Genomic DNA, 19,597 nt, shown 5'->3' on the forward strand with positions numbered 1-19,597 from the left:
CAAACCAACCTCCCAGAGGTGTGTGTGCAATGGTGTGGGAAGTCCGTATTCAGTGTCCTGTGATTTTGGATCACTTAAAGTTAAAATTCATTATAAAGGACTAAATGTATAGTCAAGAAAGCAAGCCAGCTTATCCAGCTGGCTTAACAGCATCGATTGAAGCCCTGATATAGGCAATACTTGGACTGACGTTTGCCAAGTAGAGACTGCATGTCAACTACCGATGCCAGAAATGTGTTTGCAATAACTTTTGTGATACAACCAAAAATGGAAATAGAGAGTTTGCATTAAAATGGGTTTGAAAATATTTTTAGAACCGTGTTTATTGCTAAACTTATCCTAGGAATATACACAACGTCAACTCCAGTCTTACTAGAGAAACCACATGTTAGCCTAGGCTGGGGGAGCTCCACCTCATCCCAGCAGAAAGGACTTAATGGTGCTGCATGGTCTTACCTTTGTTTGATAGTCTGGAACAGTGCTCAAGAAGATGAATTAGTAGTAGAAAAACTTGGTGTGCATGCATTTGCCTTCAGCTGGACCAATATGCAATTGCCACATGGAATACTGCAGGCTCCAGAGGCCTTCAGTGCCTGAACGTGACCTGGTGAGCTACTCTTAGAAATGTCTCAGACAAGGATCAATATTATTCATTGAAAGGAACACTACTTCATATGTGTGACATTCATGTTACAATGGTGAAGAAAGTCTGTGATTTATATTTCCTTTTTCCAAAATAACAGGTCAGAATTTGAAGCCACATCTCAGAATCAAGTACAAGTTCGATGATGAGGTAGCAAATGAAAAAGGTAATTGATTTGCAAATTGTGTATTTACCTTGAACACAGTGCAATGGTCCAACTGTGCTGTAGACTTGACTTTGTTCAAGGTAATTTGATATTGATCAGCCTTCAGCTGTAATGCTACAACAATCAAACTTATTAGTTGTAAAGCTACACAGATATGGTTTTTCAGGCATATTATTTCTATGAGAAATCATCACATCACAGAGAAACAAAGCAGACTGGCAAAAGCATATTTATCATGTTTAGTTTCTCTTTCTCCCTTCTGATGTATTTGTATTGAGCTTTATTTTTAACATTTGAAATGGCTGAGAAATGTATCATTATTTCAGTCATTCTGTGAACATTGTTTTTTCTTTTTCAATTCTCTTAAATGCATTAATAATGTAAACAACTCAAACCGGACATCTCAAAAAGAGGTAATACCCAACTTGTTCCTTTTGGATTCGATTATCTACTTCAACCCATCTCTTAAATCCACTAAGTTCTCAATTCAATTAAGACTTTTCTCACTTATTTTAATGAAGAGATTGTTTAGACCCTGCCAAAATTCTTATTTATAAAGGAGACACGTTAGTCTGGCTTCTCGTAATTCACTATGTTATAGTGCTGGAAACTGTGTCTGCTTCCAGTGTAGCAGCATAGCTTTTCTGTGGCTTACCAGCTCTACATACCATTTGCAGCTGAGCAATCCAGTGACTATATAAGCTGATACATAAACTTGTATATGTAATTCTATTGCTTCTGCTGTGACCATAAGATTGATCCAAGGTGTATTGAGATCTAGAAAATTTTTAGGTCTTTTGACTAGTATAACTGACGTTTTGTTTCTACAACCAGGCACATTTTGAAAGGTATTTTATTTATTGAAGAGGTATGAATGTCTTATCTATGCTATCTCTTTTTCTGTATCTTCAACACCTTAATTTTAAAACTTATTTTTCTTGAAAAGCAAAGTTTTCATTCTGTCTTTAATTTGGAAATAGCTGTTCTCAAGAGTCATGCAATAAAACTTGGGTAGTGATTTACCTTAATACTAAAATGAATTTAGAATTATTTTCTTCACTCTTGTGTTCAATATATAAGTAATCAGTATGTTTGCTTTAAATGGTCCATTTTCAGTGAGTATTGCAGCAGCATTCAAAATTCATCAAGATATGGACATATGTTACTCAGCCAAATAATCACCAGTCTTTTTTAGGCAATTAATGGCATTAAATCTTCATATATTGGATTCTGACTAACAGACTCTTGGGCAAGCTTCTTATACAAAGAATATAAAACATGTTAATTAATAAATCCAAGTGCAAACTCGTTATCTTAAGACTATGTGGCAGAAGCATGAAAACAGTTACTTTTTTCCCCTTAGGATGACAACTTCATAATTATAAACAGAGCTTGGGAAGATACGCTTAGGAGGCACTTCTTTCAGATGAGCTAATTAAGAATGTTCTGTCTATTTTCATGTGTGCCAAAGTGAACAGTACTATTAGGGCAGAAGCAAATGGATAATTTTTAAGTCCTGTTCGCAGTTTGTTCAAGTAGTTATGTTTCATTTCAAAACAGTAGTTCAAACTCAGCTTGGACACATTTTATTCAGTATAATTTTAGAAGATAATAAAAACACAAACAACTCCTGCGGGCAAGTCAGATCACCTAAAAAAGGAATTCAGATATCCTCTTCAAATTAAAAGCACTGAGTTAGAAAAAATAGAAACTATAACAGAGTCAGTTAAATGCTTAATGAAAGATTTAGAAACCACGGTATTCAGAGGATTCTTGTCCACTATTCAGGAGCAAAATCTTGAGTGTTTTTTCTCTGGTGCATTTACAGTAGCTGCAGCATCATGTCTTTTGTTATTAAATATCCATGTACCTATCAAAACAAATCCCTTTGGGTACATTGGTACTTCATATTGTGATGATGCTTTGCCATCTAACAAGATTTGATTGGTATCAGTGAAATGACCTCAGCAGTAATCTCTGCTGATGTATTCATCTGTTCAGGAGCTGAAAATATACCCATGCAAATGTTTCTGCTGAGAATAATATTTTTTTAATTCTATCTTGTGAGCAATAATATTAATGATAAAGTAGTATAGCTGCAGGTCTAGCTTTAAGCATGTAAAATTTTACAGCAGCCTTTTTCATTGTAATATTATGGGTCAAACTGCCATTGTTGCAGGGCAAATGCAACAGTGCACACTACATGCCTCCTTACTCCTTCTATGAATGAGGTAAGAATCAAGTGAGCTTTTTTAATCGGGAAAACACCTCTAGCTGAATTGGCAGAGTATATTGTATTATATGTATATCATGCATTACAGACAGAAATCAATGCACTCGATCACTCTACGGAATGTGTCAAAAACCTGTGTGGGAAGTTATACCATGAGTAGATACATTGCTTTACTTTTGCTTAATATAACAACATTAATTTACTCATTCTCGTGTTATTATCCAAAGGCATGGCAGTCAGGCATGGAGTGACCCTTTAGAAAACATCATTTGAAATTAGCCAGTTTTCCTAGTGGAGAAAAGGATGAAGTTTCATTATTTTGAATTCAATATCCACAATTCTACTTTGCTCATGGTATTTCTAAGCATTTTTTTTTCTATTGGGAAAGAAAGCATTTTGACTGGCTTGAAGGTTTTTTTATGTACTTTTTATAACTTAATTATTAGAAATAAACTGCTTCGTGATCTCTGTTACTTGATGTAAGTCTATTTTTTTTACAGTCCATCTTGATTACAGGAAATAGAAATGTCTTGCTGGCAAGACAGTAAAAATACTTTTGCAGTCATTTAGTAGCTGTAGAAAATAGCTTATCTGAATCAGGATCTTGAAAGTTAAGCAAAGAAATTTGGCTGGTTTTTGTTCTGAGACAAACTGCTGTTGAGCAGTGTGAATGCTAATGAGATTTCTGTCTTGCTCCTTGTCCCTCCGTCTGTCCCTCAGCGTGTGAGTGTTGGTGTATTTCCCCCTGCTTTTGAACTGATTGACTAGTTTAAACTGAAGTCTCACAGATATTTGTGGAAGTCATTACTACAAATTTCATGAAAACAGCCAGGTGGAAGAGGGAAATTTAGTGTACTCACTCAAAGGTATGCTGTGTTTTAGGGGAGGCAAAGGCACTTTTACCTCTATTCAATGGAAAAACAACCAGTCACATTGTTATTTGGATCAGATATGAATGACAGAGTCAGGTAAATTCTACAAATTCTCTTCCCATGCAGTTCTTCCAGAATCACAGCTGGCCTTGGATGAAATTCACTGTAAAGTGTCAAGGCTGCTATTCTGATTGCAACTCTTATTTAATAAGGACATTTTCCTGGGGCTTCCTTGGCTTCCAGCAAAATTCCACGAACACTCCTTAGGAGAAAAAGCTTACTACTTGTGCTTAGTAAAAATGGGAATTTTGTCTGCTAGGTACTATCCCTTGTTTTCCTGTGATTCACAAGCCTAATAAAACAAAATGTCAAGAGATGAAATGGAAGTTGTAGTGCAGTCAAGTTTTCAATACATTAATAGCCAAGGACTTGTGCAAGAAATCATCCAGGATCATGAAAAAAGAAAAGAACAGTATGGTGGTAAATCACATACGTATAAGAGAGGTACTATTTCAACCTGAGAAATGCTAGTCTCTCCTTGAGCAAAACAACTTATTGCACAGTGAAGGAGGTTTTACATCACTTCATGTTGCACATGTTTCCTCTTCGCTTAGTTCAACAGTTGCACTGAGTAGGAATTTTGTTGTCAAGATGGCACATAAGCCTTAGCAGAAGGCTGGGGACCTAAATATTTTTATACGTCCGACAACATAAAACTGAAGTGACTTAACTAGAAAAAGTCAGATCAGAACAGATTCCCGCATAGGGCAGCCTACTTAAAATTTAGTGCAATTGAGAGAGAGTAATTTATATTATTTTAGTTGTACTTGTCTAACCCCGATACCCGAGTACAACAAAACTTTGGGTTGTTTTTTTTTCAGGCTTTTGTATATTTCTTGGGAAAGGGTTGAGGTAAACCAAAGGTGACTATGAGAAGAGAATATCCAGCTGAGCAGGGAGGAGTCAGAATCTGAATTTCTTGTTTCACTGAAAAGAAAAAATAAAATTCAACATTTAAAATAAAGATAAATATATAAACGTTCTATTTTTTTTCCCAATAAAGAAAAAGTGATTCCATGCTATATCCAGTGAGCTAGCAACCTGGAGACCTCAAGAATCAAGGCTTCAGCTGAATTTCCTGAAACTGTAGGTGTTTGTGAGAGAGCTACAAAGAAAGTGAGTGAACTTGGAGAAAACGAACCATTCTTACTGAGTCTTGCTATGGAACAGAGGCAGTCATGGGACTGGTAGTTGTGAGTCAGAGCGTGGTGACAGAGCTTACATATGAGATGAGACACCAGATTTTTCCCAACGTTATCACAGTTGCTGTGCCCCTGCCTGGGTTATTAAGATACCAAGAAACTTCCTTGTTAGTGCTAGGCACTAACCATATGATATAAAGCTTTCCAATCAATTAAAGCTGAAATAAGAAGACTACAGAGCATTCTGATGTGGACTGCAACATGTAATACAGATTTATTTGGGCTGAGCTGGTTGACAACAAACTTAAAGTTGACCATAAACATTGTTGGTTGTGTGTGCTAGTTCCCATTGTGCAGAAAATAGTTATCCTCATGGTCAGCTATGCAGCTGATTAATGAAATGTTAGGTACTGGTTGTAAAAAGTTAAGCACTGGCAACCTCCACCTGAAGCTTTCTCTAAGCATTTTTTCATGTTCCAACTTCTTAATGAAATTTTTTTTGTATTTCTGCTGTGCTCAAACTAAATGTCAGAAGCTGATCCCTACTTCTCAAACTTTAACCCAATTCCTTGAAATATGTGTAGATATGGAAAGAAGTACTATAGATCTGTTAAGGCTTGACACCAAATTAAAAGAAGCAATTTGCTCATCTACACCACCTGACACATTCTGACTTCATCCATTCTGAGGGTAAGAAGTGACAAAGGAAATCCATTAGTCACAATGTCACGTGAGCCCAAAATAATGGAAAAAAACCCCCAATTTTTTAAAAATAGAAAGGTAATTTGTTCTCTGCTGGGTATTTTTATACTCCTTGACAGAACCATGTTAAAGGTCTGAGGAAAAGGGTTCCTGGAAATGGGAAAGGTCATCTTCTGTGCATTTTATTTACATCCATCATGAACCAACTTAGGCTTCTGCTGAAGGGCTCTATGTTCAGGCTTGATTGCCTTTTAAAACTGAAGCTATTTTACTCCCTTCTTCTTTACTTATGGTTCATCTGAAGATGCAAAGTCTGTGACAAAGAGCAGGTAAGGAGACAAAATGGATGGTGAAAAGGTAGGAGAGTATAGACAAAGTAGATAGGCTGAAATATTGCAGAAAATGAGCACCTACTTCCTAGACACTTTATCCAGCAACCAGAGCTACTAACATTATTAATGTGTAAAGAGAATGTAGAAATATCTTCTCATGTCTTTAAGAGCATACACTCTTTAGTTACTCAAAGTACTACTGCTAAGTGAGGGAACACTGTAAAAAATATTTTTCTCTTCTCATGTAATACTGTGGAGTTGGATTTTGTTTTTTTAACCTGTGTAACAGTGCATATCAAATAGTGAACCCAAAATGAATGAGCCAATAGTTCATTTCAAAAATTTAAGGCAAATACTATCAACAGCTTTTGCCCTTCAAAGTGCTTACAGTTTCATTAGTAAAAATACATGGTTATTAGTAGATGTGTTACTAAAAATTGTCTTAGGTCTGCTATGAAGTTGGAGAGGAATGGTTTATCTGTTTCACCACAAACTCCTTGATCTGTTTTTTCTATTCACTGTTTAATGTCATGCTTATTTGAATTTTGTTTCAATAACAGCACATTAATTTTCTGGTTTTTTTATGTTTTGCAGGTTGAAGAATACATAGCAATGGTCTCTACCTTTAAGGTTTGTGTTTGGTTTTTTTCCTAAACAAGAGTAACCTGATACTGTCTCTTTCCTACAGCCAGGTTGATTTGTGATAGTCCGTAATGACAGAAATCCAGCATCTTTGACCATATGTAGGGTCTGAGATATAGCCCACTGAAGCTATTAAAATGTAACTGGCTTGAGTGATTCTTTTCCTACCGAGGTCATGAGAGAAACTCCAGTGGAATGGGAATAGGTAGGACTTGCGTATCAGAATCATTGGAGAACACCATATAATTGTAAATATAGCAATAGCTCCATAGTACAAATGTGGATTCAAGTTCCAGAGGGTAAAAAACCCACCCAAATACACAACAAATAACTAACCTTTTAACTGTTTCTGTGAATTCCAACTAGAGGAAAACAAATTATGTTTGCTTTTATAGATAATATCAAAAAACTACATGGAGAGAAAATTTCATGTGGTAATAAAGATAGACAACAAAGAAAACATTCTTGTTTTAGGAAGGTGTCCTTTTACTTAACCCTTGAATGGAAAAACACTTTATATTATTTTTTCATTGGAACATTATAATAATAATTTTGAAACTAGTTGGTTCAGGAGGTATTTCATGTCATAGATTATTAAATGATAGAAGGTGTAACCAAGAAATTTAGCTAGCAGCATGCTTGATAGAATGAGAAATGTTTGTTCAGACTCCGATTTATGGTTGTTTGTTTTATTATTTTGCCCTCAGGAAGGAGCTTAAATGTTTAATTCTGCAGCTTTTCTGATATTATACAACGCACACATTAAAGCATAAGGCAACTTTGCCTGGTTTATGCTAGCATTTTTAATTAAATGCTTTTTTTTTTCTTTTCTTTGCAAACTGAAATTTAAACCCCCAAAAAATCATCAGCAGGAGATTTTAACTGCACAACATTCTTTTGAGTTTGAGTCAAAAGTTCCTATTGGTTTCACTGGAGGAGGATCACGTCTGTCTTTTTATCTAAAGTGTGTTTTAATTTGTTGAGGTTTTCTACCTAAGTTTGTGATCTAGTTGCTTAGCTAAGCCCTTGCAGATACTAATTAATCATCTTCACAACATTGTCAGTGAGAAGATGATTTGGCTGGAACAAGGCACGTCAGAAACAGTAAGTAACTTTGTGTATCTGGTGCTGTCTTCAGTGTTGTATGAATGACACTTCCTATACCCTAGCCAAATGCCTGTGCCACAGAGCTGTTGTTCTGTCTTGATATGCTACCAGGTCATCTATCAGTACACTAACAGAAGGAATACAACTCGATGAAAGTTTAAATTCAGTGGACCAAACTGGGTTTGGACTGGCTTTGTACTGTGTTGTATTTTGCAGACTGTAATGCAGTCTGCTTATAGGGCCCAGTTTCAGCAAGCCATCTCCAATGGCAGGATTGTGAACTGCTTCTCCTATCACAGGGTGTGGACCAAGGAGGCCTTTTAGTTGTCCCTTTCTCTCTCTACCTTGGTTCGCACAAGCCAAACCACACTTCTACCAAATACAAGAATAGGACATTAGCTGAGTATCTTCATATGATATTTTAATGGGCACCCAAGGGCCCCTGAAATTCCCTTTTTTCAGAATATGAACTTGAAAATGTAGCTGCAAGCAGAGTAGGAGCATGTCTAGGATTTCCCATCGCACATGCACACACAGGCATTTCTGCATGCCTAGAGTCATTACATCTGCTTCATTTATGTTTGATTGCATGTGAAGTGTGCGTTCAGTAAAAAGCTTACTAGATTGTATTTTGAATCATGTCACGTCCATTGTTTGGTCAAACTAGAATATAGAATGTATAGAATATAGACAGTGTAGAATGAAATTCTTGCTCTTTGTTTAACTTGGAACTCCTAAGTATATGCCTGCTGTATTAAAAACATAGCTGTAAAAATTCAAGCTAGGTGAAATAATTCAGGCAAACAAAACCCAAGCCAGAGACAATAATTTAGAAGCAATATACTTTTTCATGAGTATTCTAGGAGCTGAAATGGAAAATACTGACTCATTCCCCAGAAACATGAGCCTAATTCTTACCACATTCCTAACGTAATTGTGCAGACTCACCAGTTCAGCTGTTTCAGACACGCAGCTAAATGTGTAGGCACGGGTTTGTCTTGTTTTATTCAGTCTGATATGAGCCGAGAGCTGACTTGTTTGAGATTGGACTTCTACTGAATGTGAACCTTGCCCTCCAGATTTTGTAATTCCGGGATTTTCAAAAAGCTTTCTACTGGTCATGAACTCTGTAGTTCTACCACCCATTAATGTAAAATGTTTGCATCATTATTTCTAGATGAATGATTCTCTTGTTAAAAAGTAATAGCAGGGAAAAAAAAGTTTAAGAGATTTCAGAAGAAAAGCAATAACCTGGATCCCTCTAGAGGCCATTTGTGTAATATTTGATAGGGAAAAAGAATTTAACTTGCCTTCCAATTCCCTGTCTACAAATAAAGGAAGCTTATCTATCTCATGTTGTTGCTTATTATCTTGCAAGCATGCTTCTGTTGGGTGGTGAAAGCTGCATAATTGTTGTAGTTTCTCTCCCTTGAACCAGTTCATGCTTAGAGCTGAGTAATGCAGCAGGAGTTTCTGTACGCATTAATTCAGTCTTAAATCAATTCCTACATGCATGTTTCCTTGAAGATTGTTTTTAGAAAGTGTGTGGTTTATGTCAGATGCTAATCACGGCACACAAAAGATAGGCTTCCCTTTGTAGTAGTGTTGCCAAGGATCTAATTAAAATGGCCAAACAAAAGAGATACTATTACTTTCCCATCTCTGTGCATTTTTAAGCAAATGTCTGTGTGGGCCTAATTATGATCTCAAGTATAGTGACAATACTCCTAAGCATGTATGAAAAGTCAAAACTTAAATACCTGTAAAAGGCAAGACAGGCCATCATGATGGTGGAAAACTGCACATAATTAGGCAAAGTGTGAACAGTTGGATTGGAAATGAATAGTGCTTAACACAGCAAGGGAACAATAGAGTTTTCTAAACTCTTCGCATTGCTTCCGAGATAAAAAAAATCAAAACCCAAAACTAAGAGGGCACCTAAATTATGGTTAAGTTCATGCCTGTCTATGATAAATTTTCTACATTAAATGCTTCCTGGGCCTAAGAGCACTGCTATCCCAGTGGTTTGTTCAGGACAATCTGCTTATTGGGGTGTATGCATTGATGTAAAGGATAAGATAACACCTGGTTATCGGCAGTCCCTGTGACACAGCAGACTGTGAATATGAAGTACTAGCAATGTGACACAACCTGTCCTTCACTGACTGGTTGACAAACTTTAACAAAAATACAGCCAAATCAATTTAGACAGCTAATTGAAAAAATCAGAATGTTTTCATTATGATCTTGGTAAAATTCATTGAATTAACTTTGCTGTCAGTTATGTATGCATTTTGTGGAATTTGAGTTAATGGTATGTAAATAGTTTATGATTTATGTACTTTAAAATATGTTTGGTTCATCTCTGGTCCTTGTTCTGTTTCTCCTGATAATTTATCACTCTTATCTCCTTCCTAGCTATTCTGTTTTTTGAATGGAATGAATGTGAAGAGTGGTATACTTTTATACTTATTTTTGGCATAGGGCAAAACAGTTTTTGATCATTCATTACACGCAAAATATCCTGTTGTACACCATGAAATATAATTTCATCCACATGAGTGAACACTGATGAGGTAGAAGTGTAGGGTAAAATTACTGGCCCTATTCAACTTTGCTGTAAAGGTGAAAAGAATAATGTAATGAAAGATAAAGAGTGGGAGAATACTCATAAAGGCAATTTACGAAACAATTTACAAAGAGCAGTATCTTTTTGTGCAGCATGATGCTGCCTTGGAAAAAAATCTGTGACATATATATTGTACGTTACAATACGTCAAAACATAGGCAGATTATGCATAATCCGGATTAATTTTCTGAACATAAAATGTCAATATAGCAGACATATAATAATCTGGGGTTTACAGAAATTGGTAGTGTCAAAATCTCACCCTTACTTTTGTCCTGGAGCTGAGCCAGGAACTACTGATGGCAGGGAAAAGACTCCAGTGGGCTTTGTATCATTCTTCGCTCTGCTTCCCCACTTTGCCTAAGTGCCACTTCACATTTTGTTCATCTACTTGTTCATGGTGGAAGATTCATTCCAAACCAGGAAGTGTATTTGAAAGGATGTGAGCTGTCACCGGCTACTTTGAAGCAATGTAACTCTTTTATCCTGGGTTGATGGACTGGGTAATTGATTTATCACTGCTTACTTTTGGCTCAGTAATGAAGTGGGCAGCAGTAACTCAGGGGCTACATCAGCCAGTAAGTGGTGCTCTTTGCTTGCCTAGGGAGGTGTGTCCTCACCACGAGTCTGGTTGTTTTTTCCCAAATTGCAACTACTGGAGAGTTGGTATTCAGTTTACCTTTGGCACTTTTGCAACTTCCACATTATGCTTCAGTTCTGTTGGTTTATACAACAAGAGGATGATGGTTGAAATCAAGAAAACTATAAATTATTTTATTTCCATGGAGATTTTATTGCTTTCCTCTTTGACAGCCAGCTGTTGTATTCAATTCCCTTTGCCCCTTGAAAGAAAGGGGAGATTATAAAATTTTATTTTTATTTTATGCTTTTTGTAAGAAATATATCCTGTTATTTTTAGTAAAAATGGTTAAGTTTGCCATACCAGGGATATGGGGGGGCAGAGGGGATGGTCTTCCTAGACTTTTCATATGAGGGGCTCATTGCCCACTGATGAACCTTTATAGTAATAGTTCCTCAGAACAGAATGTCAACCCATGTGTACCATGCTCTATCTACTTTATGGTTTTAGAAATGGTTTAAAGTGCAGGATAGTGAAGGATCTGCTTTCATGAGAACTGTTCTTCCAAGAATCAACTTTATTTTAAATTCTCCTTCTTTTCTACTTCAAGCTGTCTGGGTTAGGAAGGACTTTTAATGAAAATATATAACTTCCCGGTCACATAAAAAGAAGCACAGAGAAAATTATATTTAATCAAGATAAGATGTCAGGATTAGTTTTATAACTTAAATTCTTAAATGAATGCTCAATGAAATCCAGATTGAACATAGCATTTGTTTGCTGATGCTAGAGGTATGCTTCTTTATGTACTCCATAACGTTGGAGTCTCATTTATTTATTATGGTATGTGGTTTACTCGGTATGTTATGCATGTATACTGGCAATGTTTTATCCCAATTATTGTATATATACATTGGCTAATGCTAAACCTGCCAGCTTTCCAAAGGTACCTCTTTTTGTGCATAAGGTGCACTCTGTAATGCTTGTTTGTTCCCTCAGAGTTCATCAGTGTTCTTATTCCCCCATTGTCAAAATGGGTATTGCTATCCTGTTCTTGAGAGAAGAGCAAGACTATTTTGGCAGGAAAAATGTGTTATTTTACATGTGTGGCTATGACTTAATAAGACAGAAAGAGGAAGGTGCATCCTGTCCTTACACTTCCTTGTCCACTTGGCAGTGAACTTTCTCTTTCCTCCAGTTGTGTTGAGGATGAGTTAAGCCGGGAGAACTCACCACACCCTGGAGATGATTTCTGCTAACTCCATGGCTTCAAACTGAAGCTTGAGGGGAAGGGAGACTGGATTTCTGAAAAGGTTTCAAACAGTAAACTCCCTTTTCTCAGTGCTTCTGAGGAATATCAACAAGTAAATTAACAACATTATTCATGTTAGTAACAAAAAAGTCCAAGGAAGCAGAGCGTACCTCGCTGGTATATAGGTAGAGGCATAGACTGAGATGGATTAAGTGAATTGCCACATGATGAAGTTGGAAATTGTATCCAGCTCTCTTGCCCCGAAACCCTGCTCCATGGGGCCTCTTGCTTTTGGTCTTTTTGAAATTATTGGCATTATGAGTCACCCTCAGCTTTCCTCTTCTTTCATTGCCAGGACAGTGTTCTCTGGAAATGCTTTGTAACCTTGCATGCTTGGTCAGGTCTTTATAGCCCTGGGAGACAGATTCAAGCAGAGCTTTGAAGAAACTCTGCTTAGACTAAAATCTCAATCTCTTTTAATAAGGGAAACTCAAAACAACAAAGTAAGAGGAAATGGAAGTAAAATGGGCTTGTAAACTAGTGGCATATGGCTATGACAGTTTTTGCAAGCTGCCTGTTGCTTCTAGGATTAGTTTTTGACTCTTCACAACTTTCTAAGGTGCAAGAAAGTGTGCAGATTCCAGCTTCTAGCTTTGCCTCCCCTGTCCCTGAAGTCTCTTGAAGCTTCGTACTCTGAGTTTGCTCAGCAGCTTTTGAGAAAAGATGCAGCCTCCTCTCTTCCCTGACCCACTGATTTCTGAAAGGAATACAGCACGTAATGAAGAATGCAAAAATTAAATAGCCCCTGTCATCCCCTCGTTAGGGGACATTTCTCAAGTGGGAAGGAAAAGAGGATCACTGTATCTAAAGAAAGGAATGCTTCCTGAACAATGAGAAGAGCTCTCTATAGCTATAGGGGAAGTATGAAATGAAGAGGAAACAGCCTTCACAAGACAAGAGTGGCTCACACCAGCTTTCCACGGTACTTTCACTCCTTGTAACCTATTGTGTTTCCCAGCCTCCGTAGAAACCAAAGTTCATCTATGCTTTCCCTGAGGTCTTCAAAGGACTGATTGTTTTTTGAAGTACAAAGACCTATTTCATTTAGCTTTTAGGAGCTTTCAAAGGTGCTATGAAGTCACTCATATATTCAGAAAAGTACACCTCTGTATCTCTGCAGGATCATGTTGTTTTATTACTGCTACAGCACAGTGAGACTGCATTTCAGATCACTCCCAGGCAAATCTGGCTTTTGTTCCACATAAAGGTAAGGTCTCTCATAAACCGTAGCTCAGTTTAGAAATGCACTCAGGGACTGTTGCCTCTCACAAAGCAAGGCAGGCAGTGAATGGTTTCACTCAATCAAAACAAAAACAAACAAAGAAAAAATCCCTTCCCTGAAAGCCCACCATATCGGCACAATAAGCCTCAAGGTTTCAGTAACTTATGCTCCTATCAATTGTGTTTGACTTTGTTCGAGGATTCATTAGTTAACGCTAATGAATGCTTGCCTACACACTCTCATCTTTGTAACTAACACACCAGCATTTGTCTCAGAGCATTACAGCGATGTTACATCAGCCTACATAGCTGTGATTTATTAGACTGCAAAACAAAAGCAATGTAAAATTTAGTTAGAATGGATACTGGGAGGAGAAAAAATGTCAGAGACTGATCTCACATATGCCCTTAAGAGAGGACGTAGCCATTCTGTCCAAATCAAGATCCCTGTATATTCTTTGCTTTATCTTTATATTTAGAAATACGGTCATGAACAGGCTGGATTTTTTGACTGTATGTTAAAATTCTCTGTCAATTTACACGAACATTGAAGAAGATGTCAAAACTTTCAACCCAAGATAAAAACAAACTCACAAACTGCATACCTGAAAGTCCAAATATGGAGAAGAGTAACGTTAACTCAAATGAAACAGTGCAAGGACGGCAAACTGAAGAAGTGCTTAAATGCTCATGCATCATTGCCTCCTTCTGCCCTGCTTTACATCAGACTAGTACCGTTGAATTGAACAGGAAAGACAGAGTAATGTAACCATAGTTCATAGGCACCCAGTGCACATATAACTTTCTAAGACAACCTCCCCTTTGACTTGAGTCAGTGTTGGCAGCTTAAATTAAGTACAGGAATTATTTTGTAGCTTTATGTCCCCGTGCTGCAATCAGACCTGGAGAGACTCTCTCAAAAGAAATATCTGAATCACTGGAGCCATTTTGAGCCACTGTCGCTGCAGGAGAGACAGTAAGTGCTGCAATACAGAAAGCTGCTCGCTGGGTAATCATTTGCTGCAAAGGGACTGATGCTGAAAGCCCTGATTGGCATTAGCATTCATCACCAAAATTCCTGCTCATAACTAGCTTCCAATTTTAAGGGCTTATGTGAAATACACACTTTATAATACAGGGCATAGATACACCTCAAGAAAAGTTTAATGAAACAGAGATAAGACAGCAATGAATTATTTTATCACTTCTCTCATGTTGTTCAGTAGACAATGGAGAAGTTGCTTAATTACATTGTTTTGGTAATTATTTTGATGCTTAATCACTATTTTTCCAGGTTAGGCTATTAGATAAGTGTAATCTCTGGATGTGTTGCAATTCCTATTAAACAGAGAAAAATCAATGCCCAAGTATGACATCTTTGTACCATACAAACCACAGAAGTAAATGTAATTGGGGTCAACTTTGGTGCCTTTTCAATAATTTTCATACAGGGGCTTTGGACAAGAATTTATTTCTGAATGCTTTCTGCAAATAAAAAACCAAATCCAGGAAAATAACAGGGTATATGAAAATTAAATCACAAGGGAAAATGTAAAAGAGTTGGAGTTCCTATAAGCTTTACAAGAATACATTAGAGTTATAAAGAAGAGGACTGGACTGACCTCAAATACAGTCAGGTGAAACTATTAATGAAGAGATATGATATTTTTAGCTTTAAAAAACTGAGCATACGCATTTGGAGAGTTCTGCTGTTTCCTTAAATAGCGGTTATGAAAAAAACATGTTCATTAATAGACCGTGTGAGATCTACTGTTAAATTCAACAAAAGAGACTTTGTATCTGTTGCAGAGACAGGACCAAGCCTGAGATTTCTATGAATGTCCACAGCTGTAAACTGAAGAGAGTAGGTGGATAGCTGTATCCATTGCCAGCTGTCTTCCTTCTGACCTGTCTTTTAAAGCAATCAGATTTGGAAAAAAAGAGGAATAAGGTTCTTCTTTTGGAAGAAAGAGGATGAAAAAATTAGCTCTTTTTTGCCTTGTTAAAGTTAGGAATGCCAGATCTGCATTTATATTATCACCTTCCATTTTTGTTTCCAGCTTTAGCACAGTACTTGGAGAATAGTTTGAATAAGCGGTGTAAAACTTCAAGCAAAAGAAAATGTCATTCCATCAAAATAAATATAAAAACTGGGTCAGCATCCTGTACCATAAAGCCTCTTTTATGTTGTTCTGGTAGTGGTAAAGATTATTTAAGACCCAGAAATGCTCCCAAAGGTTACCCCTTTGGAAAACAAGACAACATCACTGGATCAGCATTGCTCCACAGTGTAGCTTAGAAAGCAGGGATGAGGTGCAGCACCACTGAATTTCTTCAAAAAATCAAGGAGCATGGAAAGAAGAGTGGCAACCTTCAAACTGCCCAGCTGGCCCACAAGGCTTCAGAGCCACTGGGGACAGCAGCGGCACAAGGCTGCCAGTGCAACCCTGCGCAGGCAGCTCGGCACAGCTGCCTCCCCTGCCAGTGCCATGGGAGCTGCAGCACGCAGCACCTGGGAACCACTGAGTCCACCAAGTACTTGGCCGCTAACAAATGGAGAAATTTCCTTGGGGACCTTTATACATGGATTGAAGCTTTTTGGACCTTTCTTCTCAGCTTTTGGAGTGGTAATGAATTTGTAGTTAAGATTCTAAACTACCTAAACACTGAAAGAAATCCATTCTTTTAAGCAATTTTAGTGCATCTCTCTAAAGTGCTGGTGTTGCCAGTATGATCGTGTAGTAGAGCTGAGAGCAGGGAAACACTGGCTCTCTGTTTTAGGGCAGGTGGCCTGCAAAATTCTTCTTACTGTGTTTGTCCCCTGCCAGAACAGATCTTACTTTAGAGCTAGCGGTGCTTTGACTCTCTAGCATATGTATCCGTGTCTTTCTTAGTGTGAGCTGTAGAAAATTCTGTCACCACAGACCTGAGGCTGCAAACCTGCTTAGATAGAAATCCATGCCTATTTTGCATTTTATTTCCCTCTGTACCAAATGGGAAAATTAGAGGATATGTCTGTCTCAGGAGAGGTGCTGCCCAGCTCCCAACAGGACTGAAATCTGGATTCATGAGCAGCAACCAGTAATGTAAGGACACCTTTTACTTATGCTATTGCTTGTTCTCTAGTACACCTGCAGAGACATAGGAAAATCAAGCTTTTTGTAGGAGTCCACATCTGCTGCACAACGGTTAGCTCTGACTGGTATGTCATTCATCCAGAAATCCCATATACACTGCATGGGGAAGTGTCACTGAGTGAGATGGAAGGGCTAAAAACCCATTAGTTCCCTAGTAAATCTTCTCTGTAGAAAGTAAGGGCTAATCTGATTTATCCAGCCCCATACAACATTCCCCCAGGCAGACAAGATTTACAGTGCCTCCAACACAAGCGCAAGTGCAGAGCGTCACTGCTGCCTCGGGAGTCACGGTGGCTCAGCTCTGGTCACTCAGCTGGCAGAGCAGTGGCATGTTTGAATTCTTGGTTTCAGTTATGGCCAGAGGTTTTTCGTCTGGGTTGTACTTATTTTCTTCTCTATGCTTTAATAACATTGAAATTTCAAGACTTAATGGTCCAAGTCAGATTTCTGCCTGCTCCGTTTTCATTCAAGAATGAGGAAAGGGTTTTGATGCTGTGAAACCCGAGCTGTAATCTAAACAAGCATGAGAATAAAAGAACTCTGTCCATCTGAACTTAACCCATGATCTTTTCCCTCCTGACACTCCGGAGGCCAGTGTACTGTGCTCAATACAACTTGGGCCCTGGGCCTTATGGTGCAAGGCAAGAGTTTGGCCAGTGCCATGGACAAGGCCAGGGAACAATGATGGCTCTGGGGACCTCAAGTTCTCCTGGCCCAGGCTCAGCCTTAAACTCCTGTTTTAAACAGTCCCCGCTAAACAAGTTGACCTCTGCTACAAGCAGGATCTGCCCTCTTGTTACCAGACACAGGGGGAGAATGCTGTGACTCGCTCTGGGCTGGGGGGCCTGGCTTGCCTTTGTATTGTCATTACTGTTGCAGAAGCCAGCTCATTTGTGCTGCATAAATTTTCAGACTACACTGGCAGCTCTATGATGCCTTGCCACTCACTGCTGAGCAAATGTTATTGCATCCAGTGGTAAATCAAGGGGTGCATTACACTGGAAAAATGTTCTGTTGCATAAACAACCTTCTTGAATCCTCCCAAGTCAGTCTCCAGCTGGTGTCTGGGACAGAGCCATGCCATGTTACTCCTCATGGCAAAACCACGTAAATAATAAATAATGAAGGAAAACTGGGAACAGGCTCACATAGGATTCAAATTTCTGATTCTGAGACTGTTATCCAGTCAGGGGGAAAATTGCTGTTCTTTTTTGAGCAGTGTGTAAAATAAATCTGAGAGTTTGTTTACAGATAAAGAAAAGACATGAGTGCAATGGGATGAGTGTAAAACTTCTCATACTGACTCTCTTTGCTTACTCAGAAAGAGTAAGTAGCCTGTCTATTTTTGAGGTCCTTCCACCTTTGCTTTGTACTCAGCAGGGACAAGATTTTTTCTTTGTTTTGTTGTTTTAAGGTGAAAAGTGTTCCATAGGCTTTATACTCTGTGTCACTTAAAGGAAGATGGAAATTTGTGGGATATATTTTTTCTTGCTATTTCTTTTAGGCTAGACTTTTTAATAAAATGTCTATCCAAGAGCCAAATAAAAATATGAAGCACTCATTTCAGTACTGATAATTGAAGCTGCTAAACCACTGGATGGATGTCCAGACGACACATGCATATTGTATTCTAGTTTCAATCTCTGAACACATGAGCTTTCCTCCCCCCCCTTCAAAGGGGTGTAGTTGGCCAATGGAAGTTTTGTCCTGCAGCTGCTATTGCTGCCAGTTTCTCATGTAGCAGAAGTATATGATTCCAGTGGTGCTGTAAACTTCATCACTTCTGAAAGCATTTCTGCACATGCTGAACTGTAAAGTGATGTTTGCCAGGTGGTTTCTGATCTCAAGTACATCTGTTCTGCCTGTCGTTGTAACTTTTTCTAATTATAAATGTTGTTGGGCCTGGGCCTTGAGTCTCCCTCTTACTTTCACCATTGATATGTTGTAGTATCTCCTTGCAAGTAAAATCATGCCCCTGTCAGTGTCATGGAAGTACTAACACAGAAATAGTCTCTGCATAATTAAGGCAACCGTGGCGGCAGCCGATAAATGTGAAGTTTCTGTAGTCTGTTCTGAAATTACACCTAGTCACAGTGCTCTGGGTGAGGTAGAGAGGAATTTCATACTGTTTTGTATTGCCTGTGGTTTCAGGTGAGAAAATCTTACATTGTCAGACACACTATCTCTTATTTATTGGATGATTCCTTTTGGTTTATCTAAACAAAATATTTTACCACATAAAAACTGCTGGAAAAACATTTAAAGGGAAGTTAATTCATTTGCAGACATATTTAGGCTCTTAAAAATTTCAAGGTAGGTTTGTTTAAAATAGCAGAATGTTTTAAATGTGCTGTTTTAGAAGTACCACAGGTCCTTGGAAATATCCTTTCATGGAATGTAGTCCTCTAAATGTTTAATTTAACACCTGATAATAGGATTCAGGCTCTTCAGGCTGAGAGCTTTTAGAAGTTTATTCAGCTTGTTTATCTAGATAAAGCAGGGACACAGCATGTAATTGAATAAACAATGGTTTAATTAATTTTTCAGTCTTGCATTATGGTTCATTTGTACATGTGAATGATAACCTCTTTAGTAGACGCTGGTTTCAGATCATAAAGTAGTGTTCCACTACAGGGACAAAAATTGTCTTTTCAGTCCCCATCTGTGTTTTACTTCTGAAGAAAGTACTATAAATCTTACTTTTTTTTTTTTTTAATATACAATACAGAAATATTATGATGCTTGTTTGAAAGCTGAAATGTTAAGACCTCTGTTTAATAGTAGTTTGTCTTTCACTCCAACATGAATTAGACCCTTTC

General features: G+C 37.9%; 1 long non-coding RNA gene across 1 annotated transcript in view; it reads left to right on the top strand.

Moving 5' to 3' along the window:
* The window catches only part of LOC129737064 (uncharacterized), a 376,497-nt gene that overhangs the window by 316,855 nt on the left and 40,045 nt on the right, over window positions 1-19,597 (top strand). The window contains exons 11-13 of the long non-coding RNA XR_008734486.1: window positions 744-809; window positions 6,745-6,780; window positions 7,857-7,896. This is a non-coding gene — a long non-coding RNA (uncharacterized LOC129737064). The remainder of the gene's footprint in view (window positions 1-743; window positions 810-6,744; window positions 6,781-7,856; window positions 7,897-19,597) is intronic.

The sequence above is a fragment of the Falco cherrug genome, chromosome 11, assembly GCF_023634085.1.
Source record: "Falco cherrug isolate bFalChe1 chromosome 11, bFalChe1.pri, whole genome shotgun sequence".
In the NCBI taxonomy this organism is placed as follows: domain Eukaryota; kingdom Metazoa; phylum Chordata; class Aves; order Falconiformes; family Falconidae; genus Falco; species Falco cherrug.